Consider the following 22,679-nt stretch of genomic DNA (forward strand, 5'->3'; position numbering starts at 1 on the left):
AACAGGGGTGGCAATAATTGTGGAGGGCACTGTATATATATATATATATATATATATATATATATATATATATATATATATATATATATATACATATATATATACACACAGCCCTTGAAAGCCACTTCCAGAAGGTAATAGTGAAAGCACCTCTTGACCTTAATGGGGAAGAAAACAGCTATTACGCCCCAACAATGTAATTCTTTAGGTGATATTGGACGTCATGGTACAGGCTCAGCCTACCAACATTTCAGGCAGATTTATAAAAAAGTCAGTTAGTCCAATAATCAGGTAAAACATCAACTGATTGATTTTAATAGCTTGTTGATAAAAATTTTTTTTACATAAATGTAATGCCTCAAATAACTACAATTTGTTGTCCATAATTCAAAACTTTACACAAGACAATCGGACACAAGGAATAATGGAAAAAAGTCAATGGGGCTTAAAAAAAATTAGGTTCCAGAGAAGGAGATTGACAAGATTGGATGACTTTGTCCAGATTTATCAGAGCATTCACGACGCACTGCTCCATGAATATGAAGACACAGAACGAACAAGAAAGAGAGTAATAAAATATTTTTGTACTTTCACCTTTTACAAAATATTGCTAATTCAATGTTCCCTAAATATAAACCAGGATGCTCTAATATCTTCTTCTTCTTCTATTGGCTTCTCCCATAAGGGGTCGCCACAGCGGATCGTCCTTCTCCATAACCCCCTGTCCTCTACATCTGCCTCCTTCATACCAACTACCTGCATGTCTTCCCTCACCACATCCATAAACCTCCTTCTTCTTACTATTTTCCTCCTTCCACATGGCTCCATTCTCAGCATTCTCCTACTGATATACCCCATGTCCCTCCTCTGCACATGTCCAAACCATCTCAATCTCACCTCCCTCACCTGGTCTCCAAAACGTCCTACATGCGCTGTCCCTCTAATAAACTCATTTCTAATCCTTTCCATTCTCATCACTCTAAATGAAAACCTCAATATCTTCAGCTCTGCACCTCCAGCTCCACCTCCTGTTTTTTACTCAATGCCACTGTCTCTAATCCACACAACATCGCAGGTCTCACCACAGTCCTATAAACCAAGATGCTGTAAGATACACTTCATAAAAAAATGTAATAGATAAAAAAAAAGAAATCTGTGTGATGTATGTGTGTCTCTTGTAGTCCATTCGAGTGGAAATGGAGCAGTGGAAAAAGAGACATCAGAGGCCTAAAGGATTATATGTTTCTCCACTAGTCAAGGTTCTTCCATTCCAAGATGTAAAAACAAGGTATTATTATTCGGAGTGTATAATAATAATAATAATAATAATAATAATAATAATAATAATAATAACAATAATAATAACTAAACATTTTTGTTAAAAAAAAGAGCAGAAGCATATGCTTTTAAACTAAATCCTTATTTATTTTAAATAAAATGGGTTTATGTGTGTGTGTGTGTGTGGGGTTTTTTGTCAGGAGAAGTCTTTAAATATACACACATACATATTTTTTTTATATATCTCTAACTGGTGAGGTACAAATATTGGGAACAATCACTGTAATCTGTAATCACTTTAAAGTGTTACTGAATGTGTAAACTGATGTCTTGGTATTATGATAGCAGAGTCACGGCTTCCAATCTATTGAATTAACTTTCACAGCTTATTTAGAAAGAGAAATATATTGATTGGAAATTGAATATTTGTATGTCCAGTGTCAATATGGCAGGAGACGAGCATATTTGCTATGTTTAATTTCACTATTACAAAACACAGGCAGAGAGGAAAGATAATAGTGCTGAAGTACAACAAATGTAAGTGTAGTCCAAAACACCTGAGCAAACTGAAGGCAAAGGAAAATCAGCTGATTATTTAAAAGAATGGTTTATTATTGCATGATTATGACTGCATTTTATCTCATGGTCCCTCACATTTATCATGTGGTCTTCTAGAAGGTCCCAAAATGTAGAACTGACACTGCTGTCCCTCATTATTAAGATACTTAATAGACTAAGATCACAAACAAGATTGACTTTTTGTCTTCACATTGCATCAAATTTAAATCTGAACTGGCACAAAAAATATCTAAAAAAATTAAATTGTATCTTCTGTATCTACAGAAAGAACCAGTAAAGAATATCAGGAGAAGACAATCAAAAATCGAAGGGCCAATCTGGAATAAATCAGGTCCATCAGAAACAATTGCTCCTCGAAGACTATGCAGGCCACCAAAAATACAAATGCTGCAACAAATACTTCCCCCTGATTACTGGTTGACCTGTGATATCATCGACCTGGCCAGCTACCTCATGGCAAAGGACAATGTGCACATTGATGGGTTTCAATCTGTTCTGCCCTTTAGTGCGATTCCAAATGGTGGAATTGTGGGAACTCCACAAAATAAGTTTGTGCAAATATTGAACATTCGGCAATGCCACTGGATCACAGTCAGCAATTTGTTTTGTAATGAAAATCAGCTCTCTGTGTATGACAGCAAATGCACCCCTCTGGACCCAGGAACACTATCCTGGCTGGTAAAGCCGCAGTCAGGCAAGTTTGATGATTTGCAACCAGCTGTGCAGCAGCAATCAAATAACAGCAATTGTGGGTTGTTCGCAAAAGCATTTGTATATGCTGTTTGCAAGGGTCACCCACCAGAGGTATGCATATTTAATGAAAGCAGGCTAAGGGCACAACTGTATGCTTCGTTAACGAAAAACATGAGTCGAGAGAGTGAAGCCGAGGCAAACATGACCAAAACTGCGATACCTGTTTACTGTGTTTGCAGAACAGCTCATTACAATGAACTAATGGTCCAGTGCTCTAAATGCCAAGAGTGGTATCATCCTGGTGATGTACATTAAAGGATAATATGCGTTGTATGTATTTATGTATTTATTTTGTTTCCACAACATTTGATTGTAAATTGAACTTGTCTCTGCACAATTGCAACCTTTCATTATTCGCTCAAGTTTTATTTGTGTTTTAAAATAAAAAACATAGTAATGGAGTGAAATCCATATTCCAATTTTTATATGTTCGGACAAAACAAGAATTTATTTTTTCTGAAACAGTGTAACTGTTCTAAAAAGAATAAAATTATACAAATTATTTAGATTTTTGTGAATAATATGGAAATAAGTAAAAGAATACACATGTTTTGAGTAATATTGCCTTTAATTTCTTGAAAATATAAAGTCAAATTAATTGACAATAAATACAAAATAAATAAATTCTGGATCACTGTGAACAGGAATCAGTTGAAAAAAAAAAAAACTATCTAGGAAGTTTTATGAGTGTTTGAATGTGGAATGTTGAATGGTTAAAAATGCACTGGGGTTTTTACTGATTTTGCCTTCACTTTTCTTCAAAACTCCACAGTAAAATGAGTTGAAATGAGAATAAGATTTATTTTTAAGATTGAGCAAACCTATAAAGAAAACTGTTTTATGAGTGTTTGAATATGGAATATGATTGAAAATGCACTGATGCTTGGAGTGATTTTGCCTTTAATTTTCTCTAAAACTCCACAGTAAAATGAGTTGAAATAATAAGATTTATTTGAAAGATTTGGTAAAGCTATAAAGAAAAATGTTAATGAGTGTTTGAATGTAGAACATGATAAAAATGCACTGAGGTTAGTTTTTTGTCTTATTATAACGGAAACGCCTTTCTGAAGCGTCTTTACATGTATTTTGACCCCTCCCACCACCCATACCGTAATTGCAAGATTAGACGCGCAACACTAAACAAAGTGCGGCTGCTTAACCGTGTACTTTCAAGATGCTGCTGCTTAACCGCAGTCAAAACATGCACAATTACAGTAAACTTTTCAATAAATACTGAGTTTGGCCCGCGATTTTGTCCCAGCTTTTAATTTTGGCCCACTGTGAATTTGAGTTTGTCACCCCTGGATTAAAGATTTGGGGAGAAATTTCGTGTTTGTAAAAGGATTTTTTTAAATAAATAAAGTAGTTTATTGTGATACACTTAAAGTTAAGGTATTTTTTTATTATTTAATTTAAAAATACATTATGATGTATCTTTGCCCTGCAAACCACACTGAAAGTTGAGACAAGAATAAATTGTACCTTTGATCCAGCAGCAGCAGCAGCAGCAGGAGTGTGTGGAGGTTCTCCTAAAGATCTCCGTCTGGACTCTGATTTCATGATCAGAGGTGTAAAGAATCAGGACACTGGAAAAAGAAATGCAGAGGTTCATGACTCCAGAATGTCCACTAGCTGTTCCCTGAGCAGCTCAGCTGCTACATTTCACAGTATCTCACCTTTGGGTAAAAATCCGCTAAATCCGGGACAAAAACGGGGTTGAAGCTCGCGCTCGATAGATCTATAACAGTGAAAGGAACGTCGATGTGCACGCGTGAAAAGTGGAGGGAACACTCATGCGCCCAACATTAACTTCAGACCGGAGCGCGTGAAAGAACTCTATAGGCACAAACACAGATCACAAAGCAGTGGGCGGGGCCAACAGGTTTGAGTTCTAAATCCGCAAACATCATTTGCTTAGACATTGTCAGGAAGTGAAATATGATTGGTTGTCTGTAATAATATCAAATATATAATATGAAATATTTCATATAATAAAAATTAAAAGTGATATTTCAGATTGAATTCCAGTGGAAACGCGACTGATCTGAAGCTGCTGCTTTTCAGCTGATACACACTGTGTGGTCAAAAGTATTTGGACACGTGTCTTTTCCAGCCAGATGTGGTTCATAAATTCACCTAAAATGCTCTTTAATGCACCATACAGCCAATTAACATGCAAACTGTTGAAACACTTCATAGAAACAGAATGTAGAATCACTGAAAGCATTTTAAATGGGATTTAAATACCCGCTACAGAGGGAAGCAGGAGCTACTCTGTAGCTATTATTGCTTACATGTTCATGGCACAGGACCAAATATTAGTTTATTTGATCTTTCTATTATGAGCTGGAATAAAACATAAATGCTGTGGCGACTCCCGTGTGTAATGCTGCATGATGGCACTGCTGGAGGATTACGCCAATGGAAGATTAAGGAGAGAAAGTCTCCAGGGACCATGATGATTTCTTGGTCTGGATGATGACTGGCTAATAAGCTGATTTATATTCCTACAGCTGTGCTCCTGGATCTATGTGCTGAACTGGGTCCAGTACTACAGAGGGCAACACGCCGGAACCATGCCATCCCCGTTCAAATACAGGTCCTCACCACTCTGGGGTTAATGACAACAGGTTGTTTCTAGTGGGAAATGGCAGACAGGGAAAGACTTTATATAAATGTTATATATAATTAACTTTTTCACAAAGACCTTCTTTGAATATAATATAATTCTATTAAATCCCATGCTATAGGTCTGGTATCTGCCCCTGAGTGTCATAATGCCTGTCATGTTGGATGTTATTATTAAGGTGGGTAGTCGATACATCAGGTTTCCCTTCACTGTGCAAGAACAGGCTGAAATTAAAATGCACTTTGCAGCAATGTTCAGTTTTCCAAATGTAATCAACACAATTGACTGCACTCATATTTCTGTAAAGACTTCATATAAAAAGGAATTTGTTTATGTTAATAAACAGCATATACTTTCTGTTAAAGTGCAAATATGTGACTCTAACATGACTCTCACAAACATTGTGGCACGCTGACCTTCTTCAGCACATGATTCCTTTATCCTGACACATAGCAGTGTAGGGAACAGACTACAGACAGCTGCAGGACGTGATGACTGGCTTCTTGTTGAGTTTAACAACATGTAGAAATTGTTAACATTGTCCTGATGTAGTCTATAATATGACAGGTGACAGAGGCTTCACCCCTCAGATGCTCCTCACCTCCTGAAATGCAGATGTGGAGCTCTGGATGTCTCAGCTGGCAGATTTCTATACCACCTGGAAAATGTGTGTAAGATTATCAGGGTGTGTGGTGTTTTGCACAATGTGGCACTGAGGACCAGTTTCCCTCTCCCTCCTGACATCCCTCCCCCTCAGCATTATGACCCCGAGCTACAGCCCCCTGCCCCACAAGAGGGATATCAACAAGATGCAAGAATCCACGAGGAGGTCATACGGCGTTTGAAAGGAAGACAAAAATCATAGTTTAACTTCATTTTTTAATAATTGTGCAATTTTTCTTTTGTCACATTTTCCCAAATGTTTATCATGTGGATTTTAATTATTTAGCTTTAAAGCATCCTCCAGCTGAGAAACACTGATTTAGAATCAGGATTTAAACACTTTAATAAACAAGTGATTTAATATTTTAGATTTTTATTGATTTTATTAATTATTATTGGACATGGAGAGGTTTAGCTTTCAGTTCCTGTCCTTGATGTCCAGACTCACTTGCCTTTTTTTCTCTCTTTTTTCTTTTTTTTTACTGGAATGGGTGATAGTCGTCTGATCCAGTGTGGCAGGGGAGCAGATATAGAACTTTGAGACTTCAGTGCAGACCACACCTCATCGTGAAACCTCAAACCAACACCGTGAGGTCTCGATGAGAATACCATTGAGTCTTTTCTGATTGTGTGACATTTGCGACAAAGGATAGGACGACAATTCCAATCACGATGTTTCGCTGGTTCAGTTGTCCATAGAACATAGCCACAGAAGGTGATGGTGTAGTACGTTACAAAGGTGCTTTGCATGACGAAGTCCGTGAACAGAAAACTGTGAGTTCTCGGAGCACCCAGCGAGCGGGCAGGAACTCCAAACGATTGGACAAGGGTAACAGCCCTACGCACATGAAAGATACGGGTGATCAGCTGAAGTCCTGCAGGAAGATCATAGACAGAGTTCTGGATGGAATCTAGCCACATTCCATCTGGGGAGAACATGTCAGCGTGGTGCAGAATGTCAATCACCGGTCTGAACGGGTCCGCATCAGTTTCCCAAACAAATTCGTCCTTTTCTGGAGGAAACCTGAACCATTTACGGGGTAAATTATGGCACCGTTTACCTAAAGGACAGGTGGGCTGCTCCAGGCACCACAAGCGGTGCTTTAGAAGTACAAGGAAAAAACAAGCATCGCAGGTAGCTCTAAAGGTGTCAAAGTTGAAGCGATACCCTTCAGCACATGCTTCGATGTACGCACACGTGCCTTGATGCAGACGCATACCTTGCATACCTTGTTCACGAGCTGCCATGTTCCTGCACACAGCATAAAATACACACAACAACAACGATTTATACCATATAATCAAAGGATCAGAATTAAAGCATAGAAAGGATTTAGTGCTTTTAGTTATAAGGAAACGTTTGTTACAGTCATTTTTTCTCATTGACTAGGGCCATAATCCCTCCATCCAAATCCACATAGATGTTTTGATCCATATCTGTGGAGATGTTTTCTGTAGAAGACTCTTCACCTGTAATTTTATACACTGGGAGCTGTACGTATTGTCTAAACAATGGCAAGGAATTCCACAACAGATAAAACATGCCACGGCTGCAAGGATTATTAAAATTGTAGTCCCAGTCTGACCCTATTCTACTCTATTTATTAGTATATTATGTTAATTATACTTGGAGTAAACAGGTTACATGAGTTTGATTAAAATATGGGCTAAATAGGTTAAATTAGATACTTCATTGTATCTAATAGATTATATACTAATTTTTAGGTCAATTTGATGGATTAATTAAAAAAGATAAACTATAAAAGCTATGCTTAGCTAGCCGGCTAGTTACCCATGCTAATGTCACTAAATAATTACTTTTTACTTTTCGAGTCTTCTACTAAATAATCTACAATATTCTGCCATAATTTTTTAGACGACTTACCAGGTACCTGTATGAAGAAATGTTCAATAGAAGAAAATTTTTAATGTTTTTTTAGTTGCTGCTAATTGCTGCTGCTTCTTGCTGCTGTTTGCTGGTTTGGTGGTTGTCAATTTTAGTGTCTCTTTACTTACAATTGGTAAATTCACAAATGAGAAACAAAAGCACGCTCTGACTTATATAGACGTGTCACACTGTGACATCACACCTAGATGCCCCGCCCTCTGCCTGTGACATCATCATGTCACTCACTTTCTTTCTCTCGCTCTCTTTCTCTTTATCTCTCTCTCACACACACACACACACACACACACACACACTCACTTTGCGCATGTACAGATTACAGAGGGAAGATTGGACCCGAGTGACTATATGAATGTTGTAGAATTAAAAATGACCAGATGAAGCTGACTGAGGTGAACCCCTGAAACTAATCCAGAAACAGAGTAGGAACATTTTGACCACCTGCTGGTTTCTTTTTGAGTGACTGCTAAAAGGACATTTCTTGAACTATCTATGGATTCAGTCTCGGTCGACCTCATTGTTTTGAATAGAAGTGACCGAACTGAACTCTTGAACCGAGTTACTTGAACTGAATCTAAGGAGTCGAAATCATCTAATCGAATCTTTTCGAACTGAATTGACCAAACTAAATGGACTGAATTATTAAAATGAATCTATTAAATAGTTATTTCTGATGTTTTTCTACTAACTGCAGTATTCAAAAGTTATACTTGAACTATGATGTTATAAGGCTGCATCAGAACTAAACTTTATAGTATTGTGTGCATCAGATGAACCCATGAAGAACTCATGTATTGTAAACTGATTTAATCTCTGTGTTACTGTGATTTAATATTTAAACTGATACTGTGAATACTGTTTAATTACTGTTTATTTTATTACTTTAACTTCTGTTCATGTAAAATTGGGTTTAAACAGAACCTTTATTTTATTATCATTTACTTTTGTCCCGTTTTCCCAAAATTTTATCATGTGGATTTTAATTCTTAGTTAAATTTAAATGTCCAACACTTTAATAATAGAAACAAAACACACACTATATTTAAGATATTTATTTATTTTGAAGGAATAAAAAATATTTCATTACAATAATCACTGATATTTTTGTACTTTATTATATGTAGGACATGTCCAGCTTGATCTCCTCCTTCTCTTGTTTTCTTTCTATAGTGCTGAAGTCATATTGCTGAACAGCTGTACAGCTTCCTTCAGTCACTCTCGGGTTTCCATCCTCATTTCTCTTCCCTCACCTAAGAATCTTTGTTTCCTCAGAGATTTTCTGCAACTCTTTGGGCTTGTAGAGGTTCAGCTTTCTGTTTCTGCTGTTTCTCATAGTCAGAACCCAAAGTGCCCTCAGCTGAGCTACATGTTTCTCCAATTGCTCTTGGTTTCTCAAAATGATCTTTTTGATGATATATTTTTATGGAGAGCAAAATACTTTAGGTTATTTAAAGTGAAATTTTATTTGTTCTGGAATAATATTCCTGTCTGTTTTTTTAAATATTCATGTTAAAAAAAACATTGTTTTAGTGTGTTCAAGTCAAGTCAAGTCAAGTGGCTTTTATTGTCATTTTTACTATACACAGTGGTACACAGTACACAGTAAAAACGAAACAACGTTCCTCCGGAACCCTGGTGCTACACTAAACAACAAAACAACATAAAGTGCATCGAGTGCAGCCTGGTGCAAACAGTGCAAACAAAAGAACAGTACAGACAGACAGAGTGCAGACAGACAACACAAGACAAGACAAAAGACAAAAACCAAGTATAGCGCTGACTAGTAAAACTACTGTATACTTAAATATACAGTACTGTGTGAGGAAAAATGTAAAAACTATACCCAGGAGAAAGTACAAACAGAACAGAGCAATGTAGTGCAAAAAAAACAGCAGCAAGGAGGTGCAAAGACAGCATGTAAACATTCTATTGAATACAAAAGGTGCAAAAACAGCATGTAAACATTATACTGAATACAAGTTGTGAGTATAAATAATAATAAATAGATAAATGGTGGTGGAGTGGATCAAGATGAGTGATGATTGTGTTTAGTCCAGGTTGTACAGTTCAGTAACACACAGAGTGAGTGTGTGTGTGTGTGTGTGTGTGTGTGTAAGTGAGTGTGTGTGAGTTCTGTTCAGTTCTTTGTATTGAGAAGCCTGATGGCTTGTGGAAAGAAACTGTTACACAGTCTTGTTGTGATGGCCCGAATGCTTCGAAACCGTTTTCCTGATGGTAGGAGGGTGAAGTATGTGTGTGAGGGGTGTGTGTGATCGTCCACAATGCTGTGTGCTTTGCGGATGCAGCGTGTGGTGTAAATGTCCATGATAGAGGGGAGAGAGACTCTGATGATCTTCTCAGCTGTCCTCACTATCCTCTGTAGGGTCTTGCGATCCGAGACGGTGCAATTCCCAAACCAGGCAGTGATGCAGCTGCTCAGGATGCTCTCAATGGTCCCTCTGTAGAACATGGACAGGATGGGGGGAGGGAGATGGGCTTTCCTCAGCCTTCTCAGGAAGTAGAGACGCTGCTGGGCTTTCTTGGTGATGGAGCTGGTGTTAAGTGACCAGGTGAGGTTGTCCGCCAGATGAACACCAAGGAATTTGGTGCTCTTGACGATCTCCACAGAGGATCCATCGATAATCAGTGGAGATTGGTCGCTCTGTGCTCGCCTGAAGTCCACAACCATCTCTTTCGTTTTGTCTACGTTCAGAGACAGGTTGTTTGCTCCACACCAGGCAGTTAACCGTTGCACCTCTTCTCTATATGCTGACTCATCGTTCTTGCTGATTAGACCCACCACGGTCGTGTCATCAGCGAACTTGATGATGTGGTTCGAGCTGTGCTTTGCTACACAGTCGTGAGTCAGCAGAGTGAACAGCAGTGGACTGAGCACACAGCCCTGGGGGGCTCCAGTGCTCAGTGTGGTGGTGCTGGAGATGCTGTTTCCGATCCGGACTGCCTGAGGTCTCCCAGTCAGGAAATCCAGGATCCAGTTGCAGAGAGAGGTGTTCAGGCCCAGAAGGTTCCATTTCTCGATCAGGTGCTGAGGAATGATTGTGTTGAATGCTGAGCTGAAATCAATGAACAGCATTCGTACATACGAGTCCTTGTTATCCAGGTGGGTGAGGGCCAGGTGGAGGGTTGTGAAGATGGCATCGTCCGTGGAACGGTTTGGACGATACGCAAACTGCATGGGGTCCAGGGAGGGTGGAAGCTGTGTCTTGATGTGCCCCATGACGAGCCTCTCGAAGCACTTCATCACGATGGGAGTGGGCGCGACGGGACGATAGTCATTGAGGCAGGAGACAGTCGATTTCTTTGGCACAGGAACGATGGTCGTTGTCTTGAGGCACGTGGGAACAACGTTACTGCTCAGGGAGATGTTGAAGATGTCAGTGAAGACATCTGCTAGTTGTTCTGCACATTCCCTGAGCACTCTGCCAGGAATGTTGTCAGGTCCAGCAGACTTCCGTGGGTTAACTCTGCATAAAGTTTTCCTCACTTCAGCTGTGGTTAGACAGAGCACCTGGTCAGTGGGAGGAGGGATGGTCTTCCTCGCCACCACATTGTTCTGTACCTCAAACCGGGCGTAGAAGTCGTTCGGTGCATCTGGGAGGGAGGCGTCACGGTCACAAGCAGGTGATGTTGTCTTGTAATTCGTGATCGCCTGGATGCCCTGCCACATGCGCCGAGTGTCTCCACTGTCCTGGAAGTGGTCGTGGATTTTCTTCGCGTGCGCGCGCTTTGCCTCTTTGATAGCACGAGACAGTTTGGCCCTTGCTGTTTTTAAGGTCGCCTTGTCCCCTGTTCTAAAGGCAGAGTCTCTTTGTTTCAACAGCGCACGCACATTTGCAGTCCTCCACGGCTTTTGGTTGGAGCGTGTGGTGATGGTCTTTAAGATGGTCACATCGTCAACGCACTTGCTGATGTAGCAGGTCACTGATGACGTGTACTCCTCCAAGTTAATGGAATCGCCGTTGGTTGCAGCCTCTCTAAACATGTCCCAGTCAGTGCACTCAAAACAGTCCTGAAGAGCAGAAGTAGCTCCTTCTGGCCAGGTTTTCACCTGTTTCAGAACCGGTTTAGAGCGTCTGATGAGCGGTCTTTATGCTGGAATCAACATAACAGAGCTGTGGTCTGAGTATCCGAGATGGGGGCGGGGCTCCGCACGATACGCGCCGGGGATGTTTGTGTAAACAAGATCCAGCGTGTTCGCTCCTCTCGTTGCAAAGTCCACATGCTGATGGAGTTTAGGAAGCACAGTCTTGAGATTTGCATGGTTGAAATCTCCGGCGATAATAAACAATCTGTCGGGGTGAGCATTCTGCAGGTCGCTAATAGCGCCGTAGAGTTCACTCAGTGCCTCCTTAGCATTAGCGCTGGGAGGAATGTACACTCCGACGATGTAAACTGTGGTGAATTCCCGTGGTAAATAAAAAGGTCTGCATCTAACAGTCACAAACTCCACTAGCGATGAGCAGTAGCATGAAACAAGCACAGAGTTCTTACACCATTCCGTGTTGATATAAACACACGCCACCACCGCGAGTCTTACCGCACAGAGCTGCATTTCTGTCGGCTCGAAACACGGTTAGCCCGTCTAGCTGGATGGCGGCGTCCGGAACTCTGTCGCTGAGCCACATCTCCGTGAAAACAAAGACGCAACAATCTCTAAACTCTCGCCGTGTGGTTTGCTGGAGTCGGATGTAGTCCAGTTTATTATCCAGGGAGCAGACGTTGGAAAGAAGAATGGACGGGAGAGCCGGCCGGCTAGGGTTAGCATTTAGCCTAGCACGGACACCCGCCCGCTTGCCGCGCTTCCACTTCCTCGAACAGAGCTTTCGACGTCTCCTCTCCCGGCCACCGGCATCAGGTAACACCGAGGGCTGGGGGCCTGGTCTTTGTGGCCGAGGTCGCAGCAAGCCGAGGTCGCGAAGGTTGTTAATAAGATCATCATGCAGATTGTTGGTTGCATGATGCCTGTACTGTAGCAGTGTCTGGCGGTCGTACACATGAACACAGCTGACTCTGGTGTCCATGTATTGTGGAAGGTCGGGCTAAATATGGTGAAAGCACCATTTTTGGATCCGGAGAGGCCGCTGCGAGCTACTGCCGCGCCGCCATCTTGGATCAGAATGTTTATTCTGTTCGGCCCGTGACGTAAAGTGTGCTTTGAGTTTTGGCCCCCTGTGCAATTGAGTTTGACACCCTGACATAGATAAATATCATTAATTATTAATATTAACATAATTAAAGGTAAATTGAACACATTTTTTATCTCAAAAGTGTGTATCAAACTGGTAGCTCTTCACATTAGTCAGTACCCAAGAAGTTGCTCTCGGTGTCAAAAAGGTTGGTAACCCCTAATTTATAATCTTGTTACTTTTGTCCCTACATGAACATATACATTTTTATATTTATTCATTGTGAGTTCACCCTTTTACATCATATCTCTGTTGGTTTCTTTTATTTAGCTCCATCTCACAGACGTTCTGGGACAGCTCTTAGGAGCGTTCTCCGCCGACAGTATCATCAGTTTCAGCTCTTCTTACTCACCACTGAGATTGCTCCATTTATTAAACATCTCTCTACTCCAGCTGTTCCAGAGAACCCCTGTCTGCCTCCTCGCATCGTGAAGAATACTTTTACACGTGATATGGGCACACAGACCTCGTCTGACCTTCCTGCTGTTTATCATCAGGTGACACAGACCAACAATGAAGACTATGACAACTCCAGCATTCCTGCATCAACTCTACCATCTCCTCCTTATCCTTCATGTTGGCCCCCCACTGAATATTCTTCTACTTCCCCCGTTCTCTCACCTGATCATTATTATTATCCTCCCATATCTTCTCCTGAGTCTGATCCTGATTGCTCACCCATGGCTTCTGCAGCAGCAATGGCCCACAAACTCTTATTTTCCAATAAACATGCTTAAGTCTGCCTCGTTTTTGTTTCTCCTACACACTCATAACATTAGTCAGACCTTATTCTACTCTATTTATTAGTAACTGATTATTATTATTTTAATTATACTTGGAGTAAATAGGTTACATGAGTTTGATTAAATATACTATACTTATCACCAGTGTTATGCTACTTACTAAAAAATAGTAACAAGTTACAGTTACTCGTTACTTCATTCAAAAAGTAACTCAATTACTTTGCTGATTACTTACACCAAAAAGTAATGCGTTACTGTTAAAAGTAACTTTTTAGTTACTTTTTAAAAGAACCTTCTTTAATGTTCCCATTAATGCCCTTTTATGCATTATGGTCTATACAAACACAAAACTGACTTAAACACAAAGTACATTTTAAACACTATTTTATTTAAGTCAGACCTGCACAAACTGAATATATCACAAGCATTTCTGAAATAAATAACAAAACAAGCTGAATAATATATTCACAATCAAAAACTAAAGTGGCTTCTGCATCATAAAAGCTGTTGTGTTGAGCTCTTAAAAATGTTCCTTTCACAGCTTCAGTATGAAAACTATCAACAATGTAGAACAGAACACCGGGTTAGCTTCTAGCTTCTAGCTCCTCAGGCATCGCAGAAGATACGACCTTAGAACCAGAAAGACACAGCTTACATTAGACTAAAAAGTTTTTGTCTTTATACTCAATTCAAGTGAAATAATGAGCATAGTTCCACTTTGAGAAACTCGTCTTGCTTTCGCCTCGACTCACCATTACTGCCGCACAGACCCGAATAAACAGAGACACGCCCAGAGTGCATGTCCAGAGAGAAGTTTAACGAAAAAAAATTTGTTGGTTTAATAACAAAAACAATTAATGCTCCAATGTTTGAAAAAGATCTCTAAAAGATCCTAACATTTGAAGTAAACCTTGATATTGAAGACCCAAAAGTCACTAATGTTTGTTGACGAATAGTGTTTTACATGAAAGAATCAGCTTTTATTTTACCAAAGGTTATGATCACATCTTGACATGTGGATTAGATTTAATTATAAATCTTAATGTTTCTATTTATTAATTCATGGAGCCATAAATCAGTGCTGATCTTTTATTCTTTCTGTCATCCATCTTATAATCTGTCTTTTATTAGTGGGTTTTGCCCTTTTCTTCTCTTCACCAGGGAAAGATTTACTGTACCTGCAGTACATCCTAATACAGCGTTTAGGATACAGTGTCAGTAAAGTATTTTATTTCAATCTAAATTTGCATATCATTAATTTGGTGTTTTGTTTAATTGAAAAAATGTATTTAGAACCTGCAGCTCTGCAGATCTTCACCTGAGCAACTGATCTCAAACACCAGTGGAAAATGTTCCTGTAGTCTTATTTTAGATTAAGAATGTATTCAGAAATGCTTAGTTTAAAACACCATCATTACTTTAAAACATTTACAAGAATATCTCTTTTATTTATTTGAAATGAAGATGAAATCGTTTACATAAATGAACTAAAAAAGATCTTCAGACTGTTTTGGTCTGTGAGGTATTATCCTTTTAGTATACATGAAAATGTAGTAAATACTTCTGCAAAAACGTCTTTATTGCCGTCTCGTTCCAATTTTGCGGCCTATTTTGTCTTCCTGCATCTGCAATGCGTACACTGTTTAAAAAAAAAGTTTTTTTACAATTAATTGTCTGTATTTTTTTTATAGAAATTTACCTTTTTTTCAATCTACAACAAAAGGCCTGTTGTTTTACATATATTTTCTGTATTTTAACGTTCTGTCATCAAATTTATCAATTTGTATTTTTACATAGAATGATATTTAATATTTACAGATTATTTTTGTAATAATTGTGAGTGTTTTTATTACCATTAAAGACAGTTAATGGTAACCTAATAAAGGTTAAAGCAAAGTTATAAATGTCAAATAATAGTATTTTTACATACAGTAAAATTATGCATTGTTTCTTTTACTACTCTTTTAAGCTTGTCTTGCAGATAAATGCTCCTATTAACAATTATTTGGCATTATATTATTTTCCCATAGGTCCTAACTACATATATCATTCATAAAGACATATATATATATATATAAATAATGTGGTATTTGCCCATGTCCCAGTAAACAAAAAGTTAATAATTTAGGTTTTTGTGGTTGATATTTTTTCAGTAACAATTCCTATAATCTACAAAAATCTAATCAAGTATAATACAATATAATGTTTAAAAAAATTACACAGTACTCAAAAAACCTTTTTTATTAAAAATAAGGCATAAGGCATTGGTCCAGTATGAAATTTTAAACAGTAAAGAACTCAAAACAATTAGCTTCTTTAAAAAAAATCATCAAATAAATAAAAAAAATAATAAAATAAAATAAAAAGCAACCTGCACTTAATCAATAGTGTCAACCAACAAAACACTTTTTGGATTCCTTGCACGGGTTCTCCTGGGGGGTTATGTGACATACAAAAAAAAAACTTGCCGCTGGCCTACTAATCATCCCCTCATATTAATTGGCTATATCACTCTATCTCCTCTCCACTAATATGCTGGTGTGTGGTGGGCGTTCTGGCGCAATATGGCTGCCGTCGCATCATCCAGGTGGATGCTGCACATTGGTGGTGGTTGAGGAGAATCCCCCCTTTCATATGTAAAGCGCTTTGAGTGCTGCAGAAAAGCGCTATATAAATGTAAATGTAATAATAATAATAATACCTGGGTATGTTTAAGGGTAAGTTCGTGGATAACCTCAACTTTCGGTTCCAAAAACGGAGGTAACTTTCTGGGTATGTATGTAACCATAGCAACTGACTCTCTGAAGATAACCTGCTCGGGAAGAGGTTATGTTTCAGTGTAACTTCGTTTCAGAAGGTTGGTGAGCATGGCGTGCCCTTTTGATGAGGATCCTGTGGACGTAGAAAGCACAAATTATACGAGTTTTTTTTCGTCGGGAGAGGGTTATAAGACCACGTATTGATGTGTTTGCATACCCTAATGAATATTTAAAAGAGCGTTATCGTTTTTCAAAAGATTCGTTAGTTTATTTAACACGTCTTTTAAAACCGCGTATCGCAAATGTGACAAACCGCGGTTCTGCGCTTAGCACAGAAAACATTCTGTGCATAGCACTTAGGTTTTTTGCGTCTGGCCAGTTTTTGTACAGTGTGGGCGATTCGGAGCACGTGGGAAAGGCAACTGTGTGTAGAGTCGTTCGTACAGTATGTCTGGCATTTAAACAGTTCTTACCCACGTTTGTACAGTTCCCTGGCCATAAACCTCTGCTTGTTATTAAAGACGAATTCCACAGAGTGGCAGGTTTGTCCTTTGTAGTAAAATCTATGACGCATATTTAATATTTAGTCATTATTTATATCTATACTATGTATTCATTATGCGCACACACACTTCATACTTCCATAACTTTCTGTTTCAGGGTTTCCAAATGTAATTGGGTGCATTGATGGCACTCACATTCCTATTAAAGCTCCACCAATAAATGAGGGAGACTATGTTAATAGGAAATCTATTCATAGCATCAATGTGCAGGTAACAACTTAATTTTTTCCCTTCTTAAAATTATTAAAGTCATTACTTTTTTCACTAACTAGGTGATATGTGAGGCAACCCAAATCATTACCAATGTTGAGGCAAAATGGCCAGGATCTGTGCATGATGCCAGAATTTTCCACGAGTCATCATTATGCCAGACATTTCAGCAGGGTATGTTTTACTTTATACAATTGTTTTTCTTTTCTTTTTACTACATTTGTGTTGTACACTTCAATCATTACAGGACAGTACAATGGTTACTTGCTGGGGGACAAAAGATACCCTTGTCTGCCCTATTTAATGACACCTACCCTGAACCTGAGCCTGGACCACAGACACGGTTTAACCTGGCTCACAGCCGAACACGGGCCAAGGTGGAGATGACTATAGGGATCCTCAAATCTCGGTTTCAGTGTCTGCGTGGGTTTCGGGTTAGTCCAGAGAGGGCATGCGACATTATAGTGGCTTGTGTTGTGCTTCACAATATTGCCACTATAAGAGGAGAGAGCCACCCTCCTTGTATTGAGGAAGATGGCCCAGAGGAACACCTACAGATTTTAGAGGCCAACAGAGACGGAAGACTTTTGAGAGACAGGATCTGTCAAAATTACTTTTATAAATTTTTTTGCACTGGTCTGCCAGGCAGTTTATTTCTTTATTTCCTGGAAAACAATAAAAGTAAAATTCAATAAAATGTTTTTTTATATTGCTTTACACACACACACTCACTCGCACACACACACACTTTTAACATGCAACAGATTAATATTCAGACAAGTTCTCACCTTAAGGCGATGCTCCAGTAATTCAATTTCAAGTGCTGCTTTTTTAATGAGGAGCCTTTTCTCTTCCATTTGAAGCTGTATAAGGTCACTCTTATACAAATCAATTAAAATATGGACACCTGGACACAAATTCTTACCCTGCTTAGATTGTGTGCTGAGGTTGAAGGACCCTCATCTGTGGGCAAATCCCTGGGTATGTACTGTGAAAGGACAATGACAGTTTGTTACTCTAATGCAAAATGGGGCCATACATTATAGTGGTATGCATCATTGCTCAGTGGATCTACCAACATTGTCCACTTCTGTCACAGCAGATGTGGTCTCTTCATCATCATCTTCATCCTACAGGAGAAATATTCAAGTATACATTATCTCATTATCTGGCAAAAAAAAAACCTAAAAGCAACTAAAGGTACCTGACAACAAATCACTTACAACTGTGACAGACTGTGTTCTTTCTGGAGGGTTCAATAATACAATACGTCCATCAGTATCTATAAGAACACACAACCCATTAAATTCTCAATATTATAAAAGAAAATAATACATGAAAAGAGTAACATGTTAGACAAAGTCCACAGTAGCCTATACATCATATGCAGTTAAATAAAATAAGCCTACATAAAAATTTATCTTGTTCAAAAAGCCTTTAAGTGACAGAGATAGTAATTTATTAGGACAAAAAATGAAAACAAATCATAGAGGTAAACTTACATTTCACCATTTTTTCACCATCACTTGTGGTGCATGGTGTGTGCGATGAACTGCCCCCTGGAATGCCAGCAACCACTGGTCACCCTTTATTAAGGGACAGAGCCAACTCCTCAGATGGAGTGAGGGGAGGTGGTGGTGGGCCCCCGCCAGTTAGACGGGCTTTAGTCTTCTTTCTATTAGCTACATGACAGAATGAATATGCTAAATCTTGTTATAATAATAGTTCAGTAATTGTGTAATCAAATATTACCTTTTTGCAGAATGTTTTGTGTTTCATTTTGACTTGGCATAAAGTTCTTGTGGCTCCAGAAGGATTACACCTTATTAAATAAGAAATATACATTATTATTTTAAACTAAAGCAATAAATGGCAGGAAAAGTAAATGCTTTCATAGTGATATAACATATTCAAAAGGATGTATAAGTCATACTTCATTATTTTGCATTATATTAAAACGGGAGCCAATACCAAATTTGTAATTTAATACACTCACGCATTTACTCTGTCCGTTATTTTTTTGCCAAGCCAACTCTCTTGCTTTAGCCGATGCAGCTGTATTGCTTCTTTTTAATATTATTGGCTTAAACTCCTCAAAAGCGTGCATTAAAACCTCCAACTCTGCCTCTGTGAACTACGCCGCTCTCTTTTTTCGCTTTGAGTTTCCAGGGTGACTCGTGAAATCGGCGCGCCATTAAGAATGTCTTTATATATGCACCGTGCACGCGCATTACCTCTGGGTAACCAGTTGGAGGTTGATTAAACTAACTCTTCTCAGGTGTTTTGGAACCGACATACTCATGGTATGCCTGTTTGGGGTAAATCAACCCAGAGGTTATGATTTATCAAATGGTAAGTTAACCAAGCTTTCTGGAATACCCCCCTGGTCTCCTACACCACCGCTGCTCATATCATCGTGCTAGTAGGTTCACAAACCACCATTAAAGAAAAATAAGAAGGATTCAGGTTAGGCTCTGCAGCGCATACTGACACAAATTTTAAATTGCAGCTGAATTAGCTCCGCCCACAACGGTTTGAATTAGTTTCAGGCTGTTCCTCTGGGAAATGATTAAGATAATAACACGCTTTTTCACTAAACATTAGTCATGGGCGATACTGCAAAATTTAGTATCGATCCGATACCAAGTAAAAACAGGCCAATATCGCCGATATCGATACCGATACCGATACTTTTTTTTATTTTTAGCGCACAATCTAAATTACCTTTACTTTCTTGCGTAGCGAATATCACTGTATCACTATAAAGTGATTGCATAATTTTGTTAATCTGAATACATCTGTGTTTTGTGATGTGATTTGCTCTGTAATTGGTCATGTGTGAGGTTAACAAAAAACAAGACATTTTCAAATGAAAAAAGTATATTATTGTAATAAACTATGCAAACATCACAACAGCAAGGAAATTACAATAACAGTAATAAAATTAGCAGAAAAACTGAACAATACTATTAAATATACATTAAACAACAATATAGTAACAATTATTTCTCCCTTTAACTGTACTTATTTCGCGTTAACAAAAAATAAAGTGCACAAAATTATTACTAGAAAATAAAGCAGCTGTTTTAATAACAAATTAAATAATTTCCTATTTAGAATACTGCCTTATCTTATGAACAAAGTACACACCATATCTAATACCTAAACAAAAGTTGAGAACTACTAAGCTACAGATTTTTGTTGAGAAACAATAACATATTTACATGTTTCCCTTTCAATAAATGTCTTTTGTGGCTTATTAACTGTCCGGCCTTTGAAAAAATTCTTTCTGCAGGCACAGAGGAAGCAATGACTCCCAGGTGTTTCTTGGCAAGCTTACTCAGAGAGGGAAATGTTGCCTGATTAATTTTCCACCAAAGTAGTGGATCTTGGTCTCGTGGAATTGGCTTCTCCTCTGAGTAACAGCGCATTTCAATTATGGCATCAGTGCTAGTAGAACGATGCTGCTGATATGCAAGGACTTGAGAGTCAAATTCTGCCCATATCCCACATTTTGCTGCAGGAGGGCAAGCTGCTGCTTCTGCAGGGGAGCTTGAGGTAGATGCAGTAGCCATTGCTGTGGTCGAGCTGGTAGCTGGGCTTGAGGTTAAATCAGCAGCTGACACTGAAGAGGTAGGGCTCTGACTCAATGGCTGAATTTCTGTGATGAGTCGCTTTTTCATAGATTCAACATTTGCCATGTCACGGAACCCCAGGTCTTTAAATCTTGGGTCCAGGTAGGTACTGACAGCATAACGATAAAACGTCTCAGTACTTCTAAAACGACGTTGACATTGTGCTGACAGCTCAGCAACTAAATTGCTACCTTGGCAAACATTAGATGCTGTTGATCTCAGAAGTAGTGACACCAGGGAATTACTTTTGAAACTGAAACATGTGTTTCAGTTGATATCTCTTTTGTAACTTCTTCAAATGGTTTCAAAGCTTCAATGGAACGAGTGATCATGGACCACTCCTCCTCACTTAAGCAAAGGGATGGCTTTCCAAGAAGACAGAGGACAATAGTCACAGCCTTCTTTTGCTCTAACAGTCTCTCAAACATATAGAACACGGAGTTCCACCTGGTTTCGATTGACTGTTTCAGTTTGTGTTCTGGATATTTAAGTTGGTTCTGAATTTCCTTGAGCTTCTCTGCTGCTCTTGTGCTGTGATGAAAGAAAGATACAATAGCACTGCATTTCTGCGGCACGTGAAGAAGATCTGGGAGCGCCTTCATAGAGTCTTTCACCACCAGATTTAGGGTATGTGCAAAACATGGATAATGTGCCCAACCTGCTTTGCGCACAGCCGCAACAAAGTTTGGAGCATTATCTGTGATTACAGCCTGAACATTGTCTGTTATGCCCCATTCCTCAGTGACTCTTTTCAATTCTGAACAAATGTTTTCAGCACTGTGTTGTCCTTCAAAACTACAGGTTTCTAGAACATATGCTTGCATTTGCCAGTTCTCGTCAATAATATGGCATGAAACAGTTAAGTAAGCCTCTGTGGCCCTTGATGTCCACATGTCTGTTGTAAGTACAACACTATTTGCACCATCTATAGCCTTTTTCACACTTGAGTGGCACTCTTTATACAGTGTTGGTATTTTTTCCCCCATCATTTGTTTCCTACTTGGAATTCTGTAACGTGGGTCAAGTATTTTCACAAAATTCCTAAAACCCTCATCTTCAACAATGGAGACAGGCTGCAGGTCCTTTGCAATCATTTTAGCAAGGCTTCTTGTAATATTGGTCGCTCGTGGGGAATCACCTAGGTGAAATAACAAAATTATTAGTTTTAGTTTATAGCCTATCCACTTGTAGCTTAAAAAAGCAATCCTATAGTCTCCTTCTCATGGTTAAATTAAACACACACACACACACACACACACACACACACACACACACACACACACACACACACTTTGTTAATCTTAGTTTTCATTAAAAAACATTAACAAAAATTCATAAATATTGTAACAAATTTATTATTCATTTTGTTTGTTCGTTAGTACAAATGACACTATATTCGTAAAGCAAAACAATCCCTTTAGATGTAAACCGCAGTTTTACATCTAAGGTTATACATATTAAACATATACATGTATTAAATAAATACATTAACATATACATTTAGCTACCTGGATAATATTTCTCTTGAAAGGACTCTGCCAGTGTCTTCTGTCTTGCTGCCGACAGGGCTGAAACTTTGGCCTCCTCTCGTTCTTTTTGTAGTTCGCTACGCTCTTTGTCATGTTGTTTCATGTGCTTATGTAAATTTGTGGTGTTACCACAGTAGCGAATACACTTTTTACACACGTCGCAATTCGCTATGGTCTCATCTACAGCAGTAAAATACTTCCACACAGCGCTCCGTTTTTTGTCTG

The 22,679-nt window shown here is 38.8% G+C and overlaps 1 protein-coding gene and 2 long non-coding RNA genes across 3 annotated transcripts in view; all 3 read right to left on the reverse strand.

Moving 5' to 3' along the window:
* The window catches only part of LOC124389749, a 21,615-nt gene extending 17,461 nt beyond the window's left edge, over positions 1-4,154 (reverse strand). Inside the window, exon 1 of the long non-coding RNA XR_006926631.1 lies at positions 4,093-4,154. This is a non-coding gene — a long non-coding RNA (uncharacterized LOC124389749). The remainder of the gene's footprint in view (positions 1-4,092) is intronic.
* The window catches only part of LOC124390066 (polyadenylate-binding protein 1-like 2), a gene marked incomplete at its 3' end in the record, with an annotated part of 369,871 nt that overhangs the window by 85,858 nt on the left and 261,334 nt on the right, over positions 1-22,679 (reverse strand). The window lies entirely within an intron of this gene.
* Positions 18,062-19,365, reverse strand: LOC124389752. The gene is made up of 6 exons (XR_006926634.1): positions 19,287-19,365; positions 19,043-19,112; positions 18,793-18,972; positions 18,514-18,572; positions 18,370-18,420; positions 18,062-18,278 (listed from the first exon to the last, which is right to left on the reverse strand). It is a non-coding gene; the product is annotated as an uncharacterized LOC124389752 (long non-coding RNA).

Source organism: Silurus meridionalis, chromosome 8 (assembly GCF_014805685.1).
Source record: "Silurus meridionalis isolate SWU-2019-XX chromosome 8, ASM1480568v1, whole genome shotgun sequence".
NCBI lineage: Eukaryota > Metazoa > Chordata > Actinopteri > Siluriformes > Siluridae > Silurus > Silurus meridionalis.